Genomic DNA, 15,153 nt, shown 5'->3' on the forward strand with positions numbered 1-15,153 from the left:
CTCGCGCTCGCTCTCTCTCTCTCTCTCTCTCTCTCACACACACACACACACACACACACACACACACTTCCTTTCTCTCTCTCCTCTCAAAAACTAAACAGAAATTTAATATTCTCTCATTTATCACCGTGTCATTTTGGGCAATGCACAGGGTATGTACATTTTACATTGGATTGCATCCATAAGAAAGGAACCCTCAAGTTTATTGGCCATAAGATTAAGAAATTTGTGAAATTTAAGAAGCCCCTAGGTGGTTTTGATATAGGTAGTCTCTAGACTTTGGAATATCACATTCTGAGATTAAAGCCATCCACTTGAGTTCAATGCAATCTGTAAACAAGTTACCATCTCTGGTCCCGTTTCCAGCCTTTCCATTAGGTAACCTATTACTATTTGAAGTTCAATCACACACCATTCTTTCTCACATCTGCTTTTGACCTTTATGTCCTCTTTACTGGAATATTCTTACCTTACTTACCTAGTGAGCCTACTCAGACATCAATACCAACTCAAATGTCACGTGCTTTCAGAATATGAATGGTGATTCTTTGCACTCACCCAATACTTTATTTATATTGCTAGAATATTCCTCAAATACATTTTATTGCTCTATAATTTCAAATGTCTATCCTTCTAGGCTAAGTTCTTTATATTTTCACATAAACATAAGATGCTGAAGAAATGCTGTCATGTTCACAGGAAATATTTTTAATATCAAAAACCATATTATGAAAATAATGGTTCAATGTAGAAAAGTAGATGAGGAAGTATAGATTTTCAAATCCCCAAGTTACTTTCCCTAAAAATGTTCTGTATTAAAGGTTTTTCTTTCTTTTTTCTTTTGCTGTTGTTCTTTTGCTTTTGCTGGAAAGTTTACCAGGCAACATGGAGCCAATCCAGAATTTGATCCTACCTAGATTTACCCAAGAATAATGTCCTGTCTTTTCTTATCACTGCCATTAGAGGCACACAACTTTTTATTAGCCTTATCACCCATTGTTATGATAAAGGAGGCACTAAACCATTCAACCAAAGCTGCTGTCTTTAGAGGGTAATAGCTTCTTTATCTACCTGCAACAAGAAACCTGACTCTTGTTAACTGAAGACTGGAATTTTCTTCTATCAAACTAGGCAAGAGCAAAGGTGTTCCTTAATTAATTTCTTGAGCTTCCAAATTCTCTCAAGAAAACTCATTTTGTAGAAGAAATGCAAGATTACAAATACTTAATACTTTTGGTAGCAAAATCTTAAACTTTCCCTAAACATTTAAAGGATCTATGTGTTGCACTTATTTTGCTCATGTTTTAGTATGACTGACTGTGTCAGGACTTCCAATGAAATTGACTGAAAAATAAACACCTAGTTAGCTGCTCTTGTGGTGAGCAGAGCATAATGTATAAACTTTGGATCATTAAGTTGTACACCTGAAAGTAATGCATTTTTTTGTCAAATATATTGAAGAAAGAAAGAAGGAAAGAAAGAAAGAGAGAAAGAGAAAGAGAAAGAGAAAAAGAAAGAAAGAAAGAAAGAAAGAAAGAAAGAAAGAAAGAAAGAAAGAAAGAAAGAAAGAGAAAGAAAGAGAAAAAGAAAGAATGAAATAGAAAGAAAGACAGAACTGAAAGAACACAAAGTGTTTCTTCATTGCAGGACTGAAGACCTCGTGGATCCACTCAATGAACAGGATATGGGGGACCCAAGCCTTGCTGTTGGACCTCCACATACATTTAACTGGCTCTTTTGCACCTTGCATTTCTTGAAGCCTTGTGGATTCTCAGAATAATACATGAACAGGGGCTTGACTTTGAAAACCCGCTTGCATTAGCACAAAAAAAGAGGGTGAGATGGTCTTTCATGGTCTTGTGACTGGGCATTGCATTCTCTTCTGTAATGTAGGGCACCTCTGGCATCTTTTTTCCATAAAACCCTGTCTCATTGTATTTAAAAACTTTCTCTGGCAGATAACACTCCTAAACCATGAGTTCTGGAACTTGGTAGTTAACTCTTCTGCTGCCTTAGTACACAAACTTACAGCCTCTCTGTGCCTCACAACACTATGGATGCCACTTCTCCTCTTAAAATGATTAAACCATGCCCCCTTCTTTCCTTGAAGACTTCCTCTTTTTTTTGTTGATGTACCTGGCAGTTTACTTACAATGTCGGTATACAAGACCTTTGCCTTCTCCCAGATAAGGATCTTGGTCACAGTATCACCTGCTAGTTGCTTCTTGTTTATCCAATGCAAAAGCATCCATATAAAAGTTTAAATGTCAGGGTAATTAAATGGTGACAAAATGCAGTTGCAGAACTAGAGTGTAATCTCCAGGTTTGGAAAACAAGAGTCTATACTTATGAAGGTGTACAACATGATGTTTACACCTTTTATAAAGATAATTTTGTCTTTATTTAGAAAATTTATATATTTTTTCTTAGCGGAGTATCTTTGCTTTAAGAACTTATAACTCTCGGGGCTCCTGAGTGACTCGGTCGGTTAAGCGTCTGACTTTGGCTCAGGTCATGATCTCACAGTCCGTGGGTTTGAGCCCTGCGTCGGGCTCTGTGTTGACAGCTCAGAGCCTGGAGCCTGCTTCAGATTCTGTGTCTCCCTCTCTCTCTCTCTGCCCCTCCCCTGCTCGCTCTCTGTCTCTGTCTCTCAAAACAAAATAAAGACATAAAAAATTAAAAAAAAGAACTTATAACTCTCTTAATGTTCAACTTTACTAATAGCAACTGGCTATTCTAGTCAAAAGAAAATATTTGTTGTATTGCAAAACTTGAAAAAAGGCAGTTAAGGCATTTCTATCCTATATTCAGAAAACACACCATAAGATATAGTGTATGGTATCCTACATTAGATGTAAAAGCACTGTATTTATATATCTATTATTAAATTATACAGTTTGTTAACTTAGTATATAAAATAGAATCAGTAGAAAGTATACTTAGTAAATAAGGCATTCTCTGGAATTAAAGACTGCTTCTTGATATTATGGCAGTCCATTTTGCACACTAGACCAGTAAATTACACTTACTACTATCTAATACCATAATACATAACCTTGTGTATCATGTAAAGATAGTCCAAGGCTTGAATTTTTAAAAAGACATCTTATTTTGTATTCCTCTAAAATAAGACACATATAGCTATCTGCCTTAACACCTATTTTATTTTATGCATTTATATGTGACAGATATTTTTGCAGCTTTGAAATATGTTGACTTTAGCTTGAATTATGACACCTATAAAAAGCTTCCATTGCCTTCAAGCAAAGCAAAATAATCACCTTGAACAGCACATCCTCAGGCATCAGTTTACATCTATGAGAAAGGAAAGTGCCCTGATTTTTATGTTTCTAATCTTCAAAGTATCAGACGATGGTGATGGAGAGACAGGGTTGAAATGTATACCACACTTATTTAGAGTATGATGTATGAAGTCAATCTACTTTCCTTGTGTTGGTTTTCTCACTTAGAGCCCCGCCTAAATATAAAGCTATCCATAACTCAGAAGATATATCATAAAGAATCACATAGTTACTGTTTTCTGTACTTTGCCTGCAAACAATTAGATAGTTCAAGTTTATTATTCCCTTCTGTATAGTAATATTGATCTTTGACTCTTTTCAATTTTAATTCTGCATCCAAATGGAGCATTGCCCACAAATTTACGTCTGGACAGAGTAAGAAAGGAGATAATATATTGTTGGTTGGAATCTTATTTTGTCAGCTCCAGAGGTGTTCTGAAATGGCAGAAGTACAGTTAAAATTATTATGATTAAAAATAAAAATTGCCAGTAGAGACCAGCAAGCCAGGTGTTTCTGCGGTACCTGCCTGTATGAATCGTACCCTATTCATTTGTCCCTAGCCCTCCAAGACAAAAGTTTTGCAGAAGATGGGTTCTGTAGGAACTGGCAACGTTGTTTGAATCAAAAATAGGAAAAAGAGTCAAGGTCCTGGGGCATGGAGAAGAAATACCCATGAAATTGTAACTGGTAGAAAACAAAATGATGGTTACTTAAAAAAAAATGTATTAATACCTCAGTATTTCTGGGAAGATAGAGGAAAGCTTGGAAATAACTATAAGATTTACTGGTATGTTGCTAAATCTAGATATTAAGACAAAACATGTTTAGTTTAACCTATAAGATAGCAGGAAAATTTTAAGGAATAAAAACAAGTAAAGGAAACATAAAACAAAGTAAAATACCACAAATAAATGTATATAGAAAATTACCTAAACTATGAAATCATGAACACACATTCAATTGAAAGAAACAATCATGATAGTAAATTAATTTATAGATAGAACACGTAAGAAGAATTAAAACTAATTTTAAGATCTTATTGGCTCAAATTAGGCTTTATTACAAAATTCAAACAATGTTTATCAGAATGTATATTATTCTTGAACTGAAATCTATTGTTTAAAAAATTACAGTGTGCTTGTGAAAAACTTATGCTTTCAAGTACTATAAACTTGGGTAAGAGCACAGTTCCATCACTTACTAGACTAATATTAAACTCACTCAGTCTTAGTCTCTGTCCATAAAAATATAGTTACTAGCCTCATATGCATGATGGCTATGAGAATCGAAAACTTTTTAATAAATATGAAACTTGACACAGTAAATATCACATAGAAAGCATATTGGTTGCTATTATCTTTATTATTCTCACTAGTTTTGTTTGATCATAAAAATATTACAATATTTTGCAAGCTCTGTTTATCATGAGCTTTATTGCCTTCAATTTATTTTATATTGCTTGAATGTTAAATACCACTCAAAAGGTTCATATATATATATTTCTTCCTATATAATTCAAATTATAATATTTTTTGCTTTTTGGTTAAAAAAAAGACTATAAAAAGTAGAGTGATAGGGACTTAGCTTTCTCTTTAAATGATTATTTCTGATTAAGCCATTGGAATTTATTAGTCAACAAAGCAGTGAGGTAGCTTTAGTAGAACCCTAATCAGGGAAATGATGTCATGATGATTGAATGTAACTTACATCCTGGGAAAACAGTGCTTTTATTACTCCTAACAATAAATATGATTTTCCATTTCAGATGTATATACAAAAATATATTATACCTACAACACACACACACACGGAGATTAACCAAGTTTGGTGTGGAAAGACCGTACATATGTCACACTATCATATGGGAGGAAATAATTAAAACAATGCATTTTAGCAACAAAAAGTGACTATATTATTTATATTATGACCCCTTAGTATAAAAATATTTGAACACTAATATAAATTATGTTAAATAATGTTAAGTCTAATTAAATATATAAGGAGCCCATGTATCCAAACATAAGCCACAGAAATGTTATTAACACTGATTGGTATTTCATATATCATAAGACATCTAAAAAAATGGTAGTAGAACAAACATCCAGAATTCAACTAGTGGTTTATTAAAATAAATATGATCAGGCAATATACATCATTTTTTAAAATAGGAGGATGGTTATACAATTTATAACTTTTCAGAAATATTTCTTAGGTACTGATCCATTTACTCTACAGTTCACTTTTTCAAACAATATTTATGGAGGTCTTATTATAGCCCAGTTACTCTTCTGTACAGTGAGCATAAGGTCATGGACAAGACCAGTAAGACTGAAAGACAGTCCTACATGGATGAATTTTACATTCTATTTGAAACACACACATACACACACACACACATATTCATAGGAAATGTTAGATAGTGTTGAGTGAGGTGAAATAAAAATACAATAATATAGGGAGAAGTCTTGATTAAGACTTGACTAAAGTGAGACAGTAATCTTTGGGAGCAACTGATGGATGAACTTGCCTGAGAGAACAGTAAGTGAAAATGCCCTGTGATGGGAATGTGCTTGGCATAATAGGTGACCTGTATGGTTCAAGTGGATGACAGGGGGATTGGCAGTAGGAAATGAAGCCAGTGCCATAACAATGGGGCAGATTTTATGGCACCTTTAAGCCTTGGGAAGGATTTGGAGTTTTAATCTAGGTGTAGAATCATACTGACAGAAAGCATCGATGTCTGACTCATTTCCCATCACAAAAATTAATATAAAGTCATAAAAATTGTTTTAAGAAATCTTGAAAAAGCAGAGTGAGCTTCTGTAATTTGGAGTTAAAGAGAAGGCTATTGGAAAGATGGGGATAATTTAAATTGGATCCAATTGTAGTGCTACATGTCAACAGCATTTATTGCTGTGACACTAGACCTAAGAGACCCAATACAGCTGCACCAAGCAAAATTTCCAGGTGTGGCAGGATTCTCACATCATGGTAAACACTTTTCACCACCAGAGGCATCATGTAGGAGGCAACAGGGGCTAACGTGCAACTAGAAATTTCTCACCTTGAAATAGTTTGTGTCAGGTTAGAGTCAGCTGGGCATGAGATGGGAAGAAATTAGATGTCACAGGAAAGCAAAAGCCCGTGATCAAGGTGAATTTTCTTTGAGAAAGATTCTGAATGTACAAGGGTATCACTTTCCTAAGTTGTGAACATGCCCCAAATACAGAGCAAAGCACTCTAATGGTCCCACGTAACCAAAATAAACCAGATTTTACAAAAATTTAGAAGAAGAAAGCAGTTTCTAGATTCAGCAATTTATATATGTCTCTGTGGTATATATACCCAGATCCATATTCATGGTCTACTTTTAACAAATATAAAAAAGTAGTTTTAGTAATACTTAACCATGTTTACATATTTATTGAACATTTATTGTATCTTAGTGTCAATTAGGGCCACACGTAGAGGGATGTGATATATAATACAAACAGAGGAAACATCAATGATTTCATCATGGGCTTTTATAGGTTCCAAAAACTTGCATCACTTAATTATGAGAACATGTATAGTGGTAATATGAGACTATGAGGCCAAGGACTATTGAAGAAACTGAAGCTCATCAGAATTCTGGAGATCTCAGTGTAAACTCTGGGTATAAAGGCAATTTACAGGGCACAGAGTTAAAGAATAGATTCTGGTCTTATAATTAGAACAATTTGCACCTGCCCCAAACACCTGAGTTAGGAAAACTAAACAAACTAAAAACTCTTCTTTCTTTGAAATTCTTCGTGTTCAATTACCTCCTTGCTTAAATGGAAATATTAATAACTACTACTGTGTTGATGAAATATTTGCAAATGAATGAATTCTAGCATTGTTATTATTTCTTCATTGTATTCATCAATATATATAGTGGATTATGTTGAGGAAAAGCAATGTAATTTTAGAAATTGTACTTGATGTATATGAATTTTCTAGCAAGTATGGAAATTATTACTACAAATCAATAATCTCTTTGATCTGAGTTTAACAATTTATTACAATTGTATTTTACTAAAAACCTACAATGATAATACTTTTTGACAAAATAATCAAGAGCTGCATTGAAAATATCCTCAAATATAGAAAGTGAGGACCTACTTAAACTCCAGTGGCCACAGAAAGAATATGAAGGAAGATCAATCAGGTGGGAATAAGGCATTATTTAATATTAAATACTTAAGTGCTCTCTTTCTGATTACAGTTGAGCTCTTTATAATTTTCATATTAAACTATAAATTTTTGTTTAATCTCTCAGGTATGTAACCTTTATTAGAAAGAATAACAATCACCAAACTGATAAAATGTATTTGTACAAAGATTGGATTAGATTGAGCCAAGTGAAATTTCTGAATTTAAACTATTTTTTAAAAACCAAATAGGCAATTTAATATGTTTCAATCAAGTTATTTTTTAGTTAATTAGTTAGTTTGTTTATTTTGAGTGAGAGAGAAGAGAGAGAACATGAGCAGGAGAAGGGCAGAGAGAGGGAGAGGGTATCCCAAGTACTGTCAGCACAGACTCAAGGCAGCGCTCAATCTCTCTAACCCTGAGACCATGACCTTAGTCGAAATCCAGAGTCGGATACTCAACTGACTGACACTCCAGGCACCCCATCTACCAAATAATTTTTTTTAAAGTTAGCCATGGAATACATTCCTTTAAGGTAGGTGAGCTTTCTTATTTAAGAGGTACATAATTGCACCATTATTGCAAAAATTAAGCTTTGTATGTGTGTGCATGTGCACAAGGTGGGATGGCTATCTATTATCACTATAGTTAAAAGTTAATGAATTTACTTCTAAGTTATCTAAATAAACATAAAGCAAAATTTTCAGAGTTAATAAAGTCATAATTTTTAAGTACCATGTCATATATGGAATGAATTGTAATATTTAGCAAACTGAATAAATTCTTAAATATTATTCTTTAAATATTTCTTAAATGTATTAATGCATCAATATATTTTTAAAATGTGAAAAATTTTAGCATGCAGCAGATATCTTCAAATTGTATTCCTGGAAACAATAAAGGATTAAAAGAAAGCTGGACTGGCCCAAGAGGAAAAGAAAGTATTGGTAACATTACACAAAACATCAAGGCCATATAAGATCCAAGAATACACAACATGGCATTAAAGGTACTAAGGGTTTTGTTGTTTGGCAAAACAACCCATATTTTTATTGAAATACAGATTATATCTTTATAAATCAAATTTCTCTCACATATACAACATTAGGTAAAGTCATATAAAACACACAAATGTATGTACATATTTAATAAATATTAAACAGAGCATCATGATTATACAAACAAATTATTTAACAGGTAACATGTTGCAAAACTAATCAAGTTAAAAGATTTATGTTGTTGTTAGCTTTCTGGAAGGAAGTCATTAAAAAAACAAAATACCTTGAAAAGATGTTTAGTTCTCATTGTGTTATAAATAAAATTATTTTAGTATTTTGCTTGTTTTTACTTGTTTAGTGTTCTACATCTAGTGATTTGTTTTGTTTTTCTGTAAAGATAAAATTTTTCCTAGCATTGAATTCTTATAAAATGTAGCACATGGGTCACTTTATAAAAATCATAAAGTAACATAATAAGCATTCTCCTCAATTTTATTTCTGCAGTGTGTGCATAAAATAGACATGTCTTATAATGAATTCCATCAATTCAAATGCATACTATATGGAATTGTAGTCATGCCAACTGATTTCTATAGGAAGCTAGAGAGTTGTAAACCAAACGTAGTTTTAGGAGATTTTAACTTGATAGATATGTAAATAGGTAAAAACATTAAAAAAATGTAAAAATGTCCCTTGCATGATCTCATGTCTTGTAGATTGCTTTTAGGTAGCTTTAAAAATTGTAACAATGCAATTTTAATTCTACCTTAGGTTTTGCATAGGCGAATCATGTTTATTGTGTCACTTTAATAGTAGTATGGAGAAAACTCAAAGGAAAAATAGATATTTACTATAGTTCCTCCCCCTTACATTCCCATCCTGAGCCAAAAGCTCATATTTTTGTGTTCATTCATGTCACTTTTATAGTAGAAATAGTTGTCAAGGTATGCACAGTGTTTTACTGTTATTAAATCATTTCTTAACTCTTATGAATCCCTTTTTCAATGTTTCACCAGGAAATAACTTAGGTCAATTTATTCATACGCAATGAGCAAATCAAGAATAATAGGCTAAAAAAATTATAAAAAAAATAAAAGAAAGAAAAAGGAGGGCTCCTGGGTGGCTCAGTCAGTTAATCATCCTACTCTTCATTTTGGATCAGGCTATGATCTCACAGTTTGTGAGTTCAAGTCCCACATTGACACAAAGCCTACTTGGGATTCTCACTCTCCCTTCCTCTCTCTGTTTGCTTCTCCACTGATCTCTCTCTCCCTCTTTCAAAATAAATAAACACACTTAATTTTTTTAAATAGAATAATATGCTAGTCCCTGATAATTCCCTCTCTAATACAGTAATCTTACCTTGTTGTTTTTTATAGAGTAGATTTGATCTTACCATCCAAGTTCTTTAGTAGTGCTAAAGATAATGCAATTATATTGGTTTAAAATATATACTTTGACCTATCATAAATAATATGAGAGAGACCTTCCTACAATAGATTATAGTTAAGAGGATATATTAAACAGAGAAGTGTCTGAGGTATAAATATTATTTCCCGTAGGCTGACAAATTTATATATGCTTAAGAAATAAACGATCAAGGCTTAAGGTTTCATTCTTCTATTGAAAGCTAAGATTGCTGACATGTCTTTTTTTTGGTGGACACTCAACATATCTTCTCTGGCATATATACCAAATATTTATCTAAAAAACAAAAGATATGTGTATCTGCTGAAGACATAATACTAATTTGATACTTGCAATTAAATTTGACTTGGAAAGAGTAAATAACTACCAACTACAGTGTTAGCCATTAAAGATTCCTACTTACAATATCTGGTTTTGAACAGTATTATCACCATTTTGGAATTGACAGTAAATTATGTTTTCAAGTATATTTGATCAGTTGGACATAAATATTTTATACTGTTTACTTTTAAAAATTAATATCTAAGAGTGCCTGGGTGGCTCAGTTGGTTAAGTGTCCAACTTTGGCTCAGGTCATGATCTCACGATTCATAAGTTTGAGCCCTGTAATGGGGCTCTGTGCTAACAGCTCAGAGCTGGAGCCTGCTTTAGATTTTATGTCTCCATCTCTGTGCACCTGCCCTGCTCACTCTCTTTCCCTCTCTCTCTCTTACTCAAAAATAAATAAACATTTAAAAACTGGAAAAAATTAATGTATAATAGCATTTACTAGTAGCCAGGTTCATTTTTTTAAAAAAAGTTGTGACTATGATATTTATAACATGTTATCTAATATGTTTGTAAATTTATCAGTCCTTTTTAATTTGTCCAATTATGTAAATAATAAATATGAACTTAGTGGGCCTTGTGTGTTTCAGACTTCTTGTATAAGACAACAGGTCTAAATAACCCTAATAATTTGATGAGATCCACCCCTAGTAATTAAGGAAAAGAAAGTAATTGAATTTTATTGAATGCACAATCTATTAATATTATTATATTATTTAATTGAATTATTATTATTTAATTGAATGAATACTTTCTGTGAATAGTGTCTTTTAATACAAAGACTCTACATTTAAAAAATTTTTTTACATTTATTTATTTTTGAGAGACAGAAAGACAGAGAATATGTTTGGGAGGGGCAGAGAGAGATTGAGACACAAAATCCGAAGCAGGCTCCGGGCTCCAAGGTGTCAGCACAGGCCCTGACCCTATGTGGGGCTCGAACTCACAAACTGTGAGATCATGACCTGAGCTGAAGTTGGACGCTTAACCAACTGAGCCACCAAGGTGCCCCAAAGACTATATTTTTTATTACAACTTCTCATTTGCAATAGCTGACTCAAGGATGAAATGGGCAAGGACAAAATTTCTCACTGATATAAGACAAATATTCAAAATAGATTTAAGTTATCTTAATGATTTCAGGTGACTGGTGAAAATGTCCATTTTATATCCCCTGTGATACAACATAGCCTTAGAACCCAAGTAAGTATATAAATAGCTCACTCTGCTAAATTTTCTTGACTTCTTAGCTTTATGCATTTTTGAAAGTGTTATTTGTCATTGTCTCTCTCTGCTATCAGTGTGTCAGTTGTTATTTTTCATTAATGTCAATGTGATATCCTATTATAAACCTCCGTATTCACATTTAATCTGCATGGTTTTGAAAACTGAATAGGCAGGTTTGCTGCATATATATGTATTACATCAGTTAGGTTCAGAGATGGTATGACTGAAGGCCCTAAATTACAGAATATACCATTTAGAAAAATATATCATATACAAAGAATTATGCATAAAATGCTAAAACAGTCCTTATGCATTCTAAAGTTTGAAATTTTCTTACTAAATTAAATTAAAAATATGAAAAATTTTAAATGTTAACATCTGAATTTTTATTAATTTCACTTGTTGTCTTTTAATTAGTATTTCCTTTAGAATAACATTCTCAGACCCAAGTAAATGGAAAATGTATCGAAAACTCTAGAATGTTTCTTCCTGATGGAAGAGTTTATTAAGAATATACGCTCATCAGTATTATCTTCAATTAAGTGGATCTTTTTCTAAGATTATAGAATATAGCAGAGAAAGGGATAAAATATAGTCTATAAAAAATGGTAGTCTTTTATATATGATGCATTTTCAAAGAACTGATTGTCTATGTATATATACATATATGCCTGAACATGGAAAGTAATTTACAAAATAGTTATTGGGTAGGTCCTACAATTTAGGTCATATTACAGTGTGGGTAAAGACTGAGGGAAAGAACCTAAATATATTAAAATTTTAAAGATGTGGCAGACAAATGGAGTAAACAAAAGCAAACAGGATAAGAATGCAAATAATGACTAGTAAGTAGACTTTACTACTCTACTATGTCTGGAAGCAACTTAGATTTAAAGACAAGAAATTAAGATAGTGAAAGAAACTGGTAAATATTTGAGAGCAGAGGAAGTAGGATTAAATATTGGAAGCGTTAAAATATAAAAACACACTCTCTTTTCTATGGTTGATTAATATTTCATTGTATTTATAGACCACATCTTTTTTATCCATTCATGAGTCAGTGGACATTTGGGTCTTCTCATAATTTGGCTAATGTTGATAATGCTGCTATAAACATTGGAGTGCATATGCTTCCTTAGAATCAGTATTTTTTGTATTGATTGCATAAATACATAGTAGTACAATTGCTGGGTCCTAACGAAATTCATTTAAAAAAAATTTTTATATTGTATTTATTTTAGGGAGAGTGTAATCCGGGGAGGGACAGAGAAAAGAAGACTGAGGATCCGAAGCAGGCTCTGTGCTGACAGACTGACAGTAGTGGAGGCTCAAACTCACAAACCACAAGATTATGACCTGTCAAAGTTAGATGCTCAACTGACTGAGCCACCCTGGAGCCCTAGATCATAGGGTAGTTCTATTTTTAACTTTTTGAGAAGCCTCCATACTGTTTTCCAGAGTGGCTGTACCAGTTTGCAACCCCACCAACAATGTAGGAGGGATCCCCTTTCTCAGCATCCTCACCAAATTCTGTTGTTCCTGTGTTGCTAATTTTAGCCATTCTGACAGGTGTGTAGTGATATGTCATTGTAATTTTGATTTGTATTTCCCTGATGATGAGTGATGTTGAAGATCTTTTCATGTGTCTGTTAATCATATGGATGTCTTCTTTGGAAAAATGCCTATTCATGTTTTCACCCCATTTCTTAATTGGATTTTTTTTTTTGGATGTTGAGTTTGGTAAGTTCTTTATAGATTTTGGATACTAACCTTTTATCAGATATGTCCCTTGCAAATATCTTCTCCCATCCTGTAGCTGCCTTTTAGTTTTGTTGATTGTTTCCTTCTCTGTACAGAAGATTTTTATTTTGATAAAATCCCAATTTATTTCTGCTTTTGTTTTCGTTGCCTCCAGAGACACATCAAGTAAGAATTTACTATGGCTGATGTCAAGGAGGTTGCTGCGTGTGTTCTCCTCTAAGATTTTGATTTATTTTCTCACATGTAGGTCTTACATTCATTTTGAATATATTTTGTAAAAGGCGAAAGATTTATACGATCTGAAGAGAAACCAGAGTATGTTTTTTTGAATATATTTTGTACACAGTATAAGAAAGTGGTCCAGTTTCATTCTTTTGCATGTTATTATAAAGTTTTTCCAATTTGTTGGAAAAGTTTTACCATTTGTTGAAGAGACTGTCTTTTTTTCCATTGGCTGTCCTTTCCTACTTTGTTAATGATTAGTTGGTGATATATAATTGTGGGTCCATTTTTGGATTTTCTATTCTGTGTTTATTGATCTATATGTCTGCTTTTGTGCCACTACCATACTGTCTTGATCATTATAGCTTTGTAACATAGTTTGAAGTCCAGAATTGTGATGTCTCCAGCTTTACATTTCTTTTTCAAGATTACTTTGGCTATTCATGATCTTTTTCGGTTCTGTACAAATTTTAGGTTTATTTGTTCTATCTCTGTGAAAAATGCTGGTGGTATTTTGATAGGGATTGTATTAAATGTATAGATTGCTTTGGGTAGTATAGACATTTTAATGGTACAGTAAAATCTTGGTTTACAAATATAATTTGTTCTGGAAACATGCTTGTAATCTAATGCACTCATATATCAAAGAGAATTTCAAGAGCCACTGGCTCAGGTGTCATCATGTGACATTCAGCATCACATACTACTCATATTGCAAGACATCACTTGTTTATTAAGTTAAAATTTATTAGAAATGTTTGCTCACCTTGGGGAATATTTGCAGAAGAAGTTAATCACAATCCAAGGTTTTACTGTATTTATCTTTCCAATTTTGAACATGAAGTGATTTTCCATTTTTTTGTGTCCTCTTCAATTTTTTTCATCAGTCTTCTATAGTTTTCAGAGTTCATATATTTCACCTCTTTGATCAGGTTTATTCCTACATATCATATGATTTTTTGTGCAATTTTAAATGGAATCAATTTCTTGACTTTTCTTTCTGGTGCTTCATTATTGGTGTATAATACAATAGATCTTTGTACATTGATTTTGTGTCCTGCAAGTTTACTGAATTTATGTGTCAGTTCTAGAACTTTTTTGGTGGAATATTTTGGGTTTTCAACATAGAATATTCATATCATCTGCAAATAGTGAAAGTTTAATTTCTTCCTTGCTGATTTTGATGCCTTTTACTTCTTTTTGTTGTCGATTGCTGAGTCTAGTACTTCCAGTACTAAGTTAAATAACAATGATGAGAGCAGGTATCTTGCCATTTGCAATGAGAGGATGGAGCTGGAGTGTATTATGTAAGCGAAATTAGTCAGTCAGAGAAAGACAAATACCATACAGTTTCACTCATATGTGGAATTTAAGAAACAGAACAGATGAACATAGAGGGAGGAAAAGAAAAAGAAAGGGAGACAAACCATGAAAGACTTTTCACTATAAAGAAAAAACTGAGTTGCTGGAGAGGCAGTTTGTGGGAGGTTGGGATAAATAGTGGTGGGTATTAAGGAGGACACTTGTGATGAGTAAGGAGTATTATATGTAAGTGATGAGTTACTAAAAATCTGCTCCTGAAACCAATATTACAGTACATGTTAGCTAACTAGAATTTAAATAAAACTTAAACATGAAAAAAGCACAGGTTCTTATACCAGCTAGGATAGGATTGATTTCAAATTAAAGGAAAATTAATCATGGATTTACGGGG

General features: G+C 32.7%; 1 pseudogene; it reads right to left on the reverse strand.

Annotated features, from left to right (window-relative positions):
• Nucleotides 1-2,248, reverse strand: part of LOC144244761 (small ribosomal subunit protein eS24-like) — a 17,462-nt pseudogene extending 15,214 nt beyond the window's left edge.
• Nucleotides 2,249-15,153: the final 12,905 nt, after the last annotated feature.

This window comes from Crocuta crocuta, unplaced genomic scaffold (assembly GCF_008692635.1).
Source record: "Crocuta crocuta isolate KB4526 unplaced genomic scaffold, BGI_CrCroc_1.0 scaffold188, whole genome shotgun sequence".
NCBI classification, from domain to species: Eukaryota; Metazoa; Chordata; class Mammalia; order Carnivora; family Hyaenidae; genus Crocuta; species Crocuta crocuta.